This window comes from Dryobates pubescens, chromosome 12 (genome assembly GCF_014839835.1).
Source record: "Dryobates pubescens isolate bDryPub1 chromosome 12, bDryPub1.pri, whole genome shotgun sequence".
Classification (NCBI taxonomy): Eukaryota; Metazoa; Chordata; class Aves; order Piciformes; family Picidae; genus Dryobates; species Dryobates pubescens.
Window position 1 is genome coordinate 4,047,144 of NC_071623.1, and position 7,312 is coordinate 4,054,455.

Genomic DNA, 7,312 nt, shown 5'->3' on the forward strand with positions numbered 1-7,312 from the left:
TTATTTTCTTGCCTGCCTGCTGCCACAGCCTAACAATTTATGTGCCATGGTATAGTGTTTCTGTGTAGCTGTGCTAACATTTTGGATTTCCATGGAAAAAAACTCCTTGAAATTCTTTTTATCCTATATGTATCATCTTTAGAGCATACAATGCCCTCTTCTGTTGCAAAACAAGTGGCCATATGCAGAACAATGTGCTTAGTGTCAGCCCATGGCTTGGATGGGAGCACACTGCGATGGGTTAGGAACTGGCTGGAGGCAGAGCCCAGAGAGTGGTGGTGAATGGTGCCACAGCCAGCTGGCAGCCAGGCACCAGTGGTGTGCCCCAGGGATCAGTGCTGGGTCCCATGCTCTGTAACATCTTTATTGATGATCTGGAGGAGGGCATTGAGTCCATCAGCAGTAAATTTGCAGATGACACCAAGCTGGGGGCAGGAGTTGATCTGCTGGAGGGTAGAGAGGCTCTGCAGAGGGACCTCGACAGGCTGGGCAGATGGGCAGAGTCCAAGGGCAGGACATTGAACACATCCAAGTGCCAGGTTCTGCACATTGGCCACAGCAACCCCATGCAGAGCTACAGGCTGGGGTCAGAGTGGCTGGAGAGCAGTCAGGCTGAAGGGGACCTGGGGGTGCTGGTTGATGGTAGGCTGAACATGAGCCTGCAATGTGTGCAGGGGGCCAAGAGGGCCAATGGCATCCTGGCCTGCATCAGGAACAGTGTGGCCAGCAGGAGCAGGGAGGTCATTCTGCCCCTGTACACTGCACTGGTTAGGCCACACCTTGAGTACTGTGTCCAGTTCTGGGCCCCTCAGTTTAGGAAGGATGTTGACTTGCTGGAATGAGTCCAGAGAAGGGCAACGAAGTTGGTGAGGGGCTTGGAACACAGCCCTGTGAGGAGAGGCTGAGGGAGCTGGGGTTGCTTAGCCTGGAGAGGAGGAGACTCAGGGGAGACCTTCTTGCTCTCTGCAACAACCTGAAGGGAGGTTGTAGACAGACGGATGTTGGTCTCCTCTCTCAGGCAGCCAGTACCAGAACAAGAGGACACAGTCTCAGGCTTCACCAGGGGAGGTTTAGGTTGGATGTTAGGAAGAAGTTCTTCATGGAGAGAGTGATTGCTCATTGGAATGGGCTGCCTGGGGAGGTGGTAGAGTCATCATCATTGGAGGTGTTCAGGAGGAGACTTGATGGGGTGCTTGGTGCCATGGGTTAGTTGTTTAGGTGGTGTTGGATTGGTTGGTGGGTTGGACGTGATGATCTTGAAGGTCACTTCCAACCTGGTCTATTCTATTCTATTCTATTCTATTCTATTCTATTCTATTCTACTCTATCCTATTCTATTCTATTGCATAAATTTCTCATACACACTTGCACAAACTTTATCTCTCACGTGAGAGAAGAGCATTGTGTGGAAAAAAGCTATGAGTGTGCCAGCTACTGGAAAGCTCTGGCTTGGCTGCTTGCCTTTATCTTCAACTTGCTCTGAATATTCAAATCAGGAAGATTAGAACAGAACAACAGTACTTAGTGTATTGTTAGGGATGCCTCCTAATCAGGCAAGTTAGTGTCAGCAGAGCTATGATACCTTCATGAGCACTATCTGCCTTCAGGTCTGAATCTCTATAAGCTGCAGCTACTGTCACATTCTTTATCATTCTCATTCTCATGTAATCAGGGGTGGCTGCCTGTTTCATGGTGCTATATATAGCAAAAATAAAAATGTAGACATCAGTGCAAGCTTCTTGATGAATGTGTGAGTGGAAATGTGAATACACATATAGAAATTTGCTCTTCTTCCTGGAAAAATTAATTTCTTAACAATTTCCCATCGACAGGACACCTCATTAATGTAAATGTTGTGAAAGGTCTTACTAGAGAGAGAGACACATGAGGGATAAAATGAAAAGTTGCTGTGGAAACCGTAACCTGAAAGAAGTCTTTCTTTTGTGCACTCAAAATCCCATTCTTTGTCTTCTATTAGAATACTGTTTGCATATGATTTCTTTCTTCAGGAAAGAGAATCTGAATTGCTGATACAGGAGTAGAAATCCCATCTGACTGTGACTGTAAAGAGCATCTCAGAGTAATGGAATTTCACTTCCCCCCCCTTTTCCTGTAAGTATTTTAAGCCCTTCCCTTGTCCTGGTACAGTCTGGTGTAAGGCAGAAAAACAATAATAGTAATCCCTGGTGCCCACATATGACTGCAGCAGCAGTTTGTCAGAACTGTTGATTTCATTGCCTTTGCTGGAGATAATTGTGATGTGGGAAACAGCCTCGGGTAGGGTATAAAGGAGGGAAGAAGAAAAACCTCAGCAGAGGCTGAGGCATGGAGGAATTTTTTTGCTAAACACAAAACATTCTTTAGCTCTCAGCTGCCGCTGTCAAAATCCCTCCATAGTATGTTCTTTAAAAAACCCCATAAAATCACATTTCAAATAGGGCTTGTTAAATACTCTCTTCTCCCAGGCAGGTTGTAGCCAGGTGGGGGTTGGTCTCTTCTCCCAGGCACCCAGCACCAGAACAAGAGGACACAATCTCAAGCTGCACCAGGGGAGGTTTAGACTGGATGTTAGGAAGAAATTCTTCATGGAGAGAGTGATTGCCCATTGGAATGTGCTGCCCAGGGAGGTGGTGGAGTCCCCATCCCTGGAGGTGTTTAGGAGGAGACTTGATGGGGTGCTTGGTGCCATGGTTTAGTTGATTTGATGGTGTTGGGTGATAGGTTGGACTCGATGATCTCAAAGGTCTTTCCCAACCTGGTTAATTCTATTCTATTCTATTCTATTCTATTCTATTCTATTCTATTCTATTCTATTCTATTCTATTCTATGCTATGCTATGCTATGCTATGCTACGCTACGCTATGCTACGCTACGCTACGCTACGCTGTGCTATTCTAACCAGCACAAGAGGACACAGTCTCAAGCTGCACCAGGGGAGGTTTAGGCTGGATGTTATGAAGAAGTTAGTCACAGAAAAAGAGATTGGCCATTGGAATGTGCTGCCCAGGGAGGTGGTGGAGTCACTGGCACTGGAGGTGTTGAAGATGAGACTGGATGAGGCCCTTGGTGCCATGGTTTAGTTGATTAGATGGTGTAGGGTGATAGGTTGGACTCGATCTCGAAGGTCTTTTCCAACCTGGTTAATTCTGTTCTATTCTATTCTATTCTATTCTATTCTATTCTATTCTATTCTATTCTATTCTATTCTATTCTATTAATTCCTATTCCTATTCCAATTCCTATTTCTGTTCTGTTCTGTTCTATTCTATTCTATTCTGTTCTATTCTATTCTATTCTATTCTATTCTATTCTATTCTATTCTTCTATTCTATTAATTTCTATTCATTCCTATTCCTATTCCTATTCCTATTCCTATTCCTATTCCTATTCCTATTCCTATTCCTATTCCTATTCTGTTCTGTTCCATCCTATTCTATTTCTATTTCTATTTCTATTTCTATTTCTATTTCTATTTCTATTCATTCCCCTCTATATGCAAAAAAGCAACTTGAGCTCTGTGTGTGCCAGTCCCTTTGGTACAAGGATGCCTGATCACACTGTAGCTTGCGTCCACGTTCTGCCCTTGAGATTCTTCAGTGGCTGTTGTTTACTGTAGTCATCTGCCGGCAGATATGTTCACAAAGTGTTAGCCTGGGTCAGGAATGTGCTTTTGAAAAGAAACTCCTGATGGTCTGTGCTTGCTGTGCTGGGCTCATAGTGCCAAGCAGCCTTGGAGAACAGAGAAAACACTGTGTCTTTTCTGATGGAGTGAAATCAGAACACGTACCTTGGAGGTACACCTAATGCTCTCCAGCTGCTATCAGACCTTCAGGCCACAGGATTAGACTGTGATTAGTCCAAAATAAAATCCCCGCAACCCATGACGTGCTCTGTCAAACCGCTCCCGCTGAGCGACACAGCTGATGAGATAAACATAGCTTTTGTTAAACAAGCTCTTCCTGCAGTGTGGTATTTTTAAAACTCTGGTTTATATGCAAGAAGCAACTTGGAGCGTGAGCTCCAAGAAGGCACTGGGAAGCGCTGATTTGCAGTGCTCCTCGGCAGAAGGTCTGTCTCGATAACTGCACAAATGATAGAATGGTTTAGGCTGGAAGGGATCTCAAAGATCATCAACTCCAACCTCCCCACTACAGGCAGGCACACCTCTCAACTAGACTTGGCTGCTCATGGCCTCATCCAGCACCCAGGAGGAGGCATCCACAATCTCCCTGGGCAAGCTACTCTAGAATAGAATAGAATAGGATAGGATAGGATAGGATAGAATAGAATAGAATAGAATAGAATAGAATAGAATAGAATAGAATAGAATAGAATAGAATAGAATAAACCAGGATGGAAGAGACCCTCAAGATCATCGTGTCCAACCTATCATCCAACACAACCTAATCAACTAAGCCATGGCACCAAGCATCCTGTCAAGCCTCACCCTGAACACCCCCAGCGATGGCGACCCCACCACCTCCTCGGGCAGCCCATTCCAGTGGGCAATCACTCTCTCTGTGTAAAACTTCCTCCTAACCTCCAGCCTAAACCTCCCCTGGCACAGCCTGAGACTGTGTCCTCTTGTTCTGGTACTGGTTGCCTGGGAGAAGAGACCAACCTCTGCCTCACTCCAACCTCCCTTCAGGTAGTTGTAGAGAGCAATAAGGTCACCCCTGAGCCTCCTCTTCTCCAGGCTGAGCAACCCCAGCTCCCTCAGTCTCTCCTCATAGGGCTGTGCTCCAAGCCAGCCTTGTCACCCTTCTCTGGACACGCTCCAGCAAGTCAACCTCCTTCCTAAACTGAGGGGCCCAGAACTGGACACAGGAGTCGAGGTGCAGCCTAACCAGTGCAGTGTACAGGGGCAGAATGACCTCCCTGCTCCTGCTGGCCACACTGTTCCTGATGCAGACCAGCATGTCATTAGCCCTCTTGGCTGCCTAGGCACACTGCAGGCTCATGTTCAGCCTACTATCAACCAGCACCCCCAGGTCCCTTTCCACCTGACTGCTCTCCAGCCACTCTCTAGAGTCTTGCCATCCTCATACTGAAGAACTTCTTCCTAAATCCAGTCTAATCTTCCTAAGATCCAGTCCAAATGTTTGGAAATCCTGTTCAGCCACCATCAGTCCTGCCCAGATGGCAACTGTGAGATCTCCTTTGTCCATGCAGTGAGACCTTGAGCAGCAGACCAGCTCCTTCTCCTCTCCATGCCCTCTCTGAGCATGGTGCTGCCCTTCACACAACCCTCTGAAAGCGACAATTATCTGTGTGCACTAAAAGCTCTCGCCTTAAATCTGCTAGTGGAGCAAGTGAAGCTGTTCAGTCAAAAACCCTTCCCAGGACAGCTTCTCATGGCATTTAGAGAAAAAAAATAATCTTGTAGTTTGCTGTGTGTTTTGTTCCAGCTGCAATGAGAGATGGTGTGATCGTTTGAGGCTGTGCCTTTAAGAACAAACAGTGCTGGGACACTCTGGCTAAATGTTTTCGGTACTAGAACCAAACCATTCTGATATTCTAAACGAATTTCATTGGTGAATGGATAAAATGCAACTATAAACTGTAGAGCAGTTGGAATTTTTTTTTCTCTCAGTTCAGTTTTGGTTTGGGAGTTGGGGGAGTGTGGGTTTCAGCCTGTTCTCCCTGCCTGCTTCTTCGCGAACTGCTGGAGTTGGCCTTCAGATAAGCAAAAACTAATCCTGCATGGGCTGTTGAAGCTTACTAACAACTTCTCCTTGTCCTTAAGAACTTGCCTTTCTTTCTCTCTAACCCCTTTTTGGGGAAAAAGGGAGGTGGGGGGGAAGAGAGAGGGGGTTACATGGAGGGGATCCCTCCTCAGGGAGGGATTTTTGTTGTGTTATTTCTCTTTGCTGTGTATTTCTGTGTATATATTGTAAATACCTGTATATATTGTGTTATATATAAGCTGCTTTCCATATATGCTTGTAAATATATAGCTTTGCTCCTCCGAGTGGGTTTAGCTGTGGTTTTCTTACTCTGTGGAGGAGAGAGAGTTAGGCCTTCTCTCAACCTACCACAGATGGTCTTAAAGTAAAAAACCCACCTTCACCCTCTTGGCACAGGCAGGGAAAACCACCATCCATTGAAGCATCTACCAAGAAAGGGCAGATAGGAACAGCTCCCCCTACCATCCTGATCTAGGTTGTGCACAGAAAAGATAAGGGGCAAATGCTAAGCGTGTTATGGGCCTTTCTGTCTAGTCTAAAACATTACAGACTGATTCTTCTGGTGACCTGCTAACCCTGGGCAAGAAAAGACAGGAGCCATGGCTGCAAGTAGGCATTCTTCCCAGATAAGCCTCATTTTTTTTCCTTCACAAATGCTGAAACACCACAGCTCGAGGAGGTAACCTCAGCCTGTGCAAGTGTTTGCAAATGCATGAGTCCCATTTGACTTCCTCAGGAGTTACATCTGTGGAAAGAATAAACTGGCAGAGAATTGCTACTGTTATCACACAACAGCTTGCATTTAAAAAGGCATTGTGCTTAAGAGCAATTTGAGAATTTCCATATGTGGTGCTTTTGGGCTGTGCCTTTACAATTCACTTACAGATTTCCAGCAGAAAAGTAGAAAAATGTAAATCAATCACTCTTGGGTGTACAAAGGAAAACAAAAGATTACTCTAAACAAATTCATTGGGTAAATATCTGAAATAAGAGGAGCTGTACCATAAGAAGTCTCCCCTCCCCTCCCCTCCCCTCTCCCCTCCTCTCCCCTCCCCTTCCCTCCCCTCTCCTCTCCTCTCCTCTCCTCTCCTCTCCTCTCCTCTCCTCTCCTCTCCTCTCCTCTCCTCTCTGAACCTCTCTGAACCTCTCCTCTCCTCTCTGAACCTCTCCTCTCCTCTCCTCTCTGAACCTCTCCTCTCTGAACCTCTCCTCTCTGAACCTCTCCTCTCCTCTCTGAACCTCTCCTCTCCTCTCCTCTCCTCTCTGAACCTCTCCTCTCCTCTCCTCTCTGAACCTCTCCTCTCCGAACCTCTCCTCTCCGAACCTCTCCTCTCCGAACCTCTCCTCTCCTCTCCGAACCTCTCCTCTCCGAACCTCTCCTCTCCTCTCCGAACCTCTCCTTCTCCCTCTCCCTCTCCCTCTCCCTCTCCCTCTCCCTCTCCCTCTCCCTCTCCCTCTCCCTCTCCCTCTCCCTCTCCCTCTCCCTCTCCCTCTCCCTCTCCCTCTCCCTCTCCCTCTCCCTCTCCCTCTCCCTCTCCCTCTCCCTCTCCCTCTCCCTCTCCCTCTCCCTCTCCCTCTCCCTCTCCCTCTCCCTCCCTTTGTACAGCGGGGTGGGGGAGGCAGG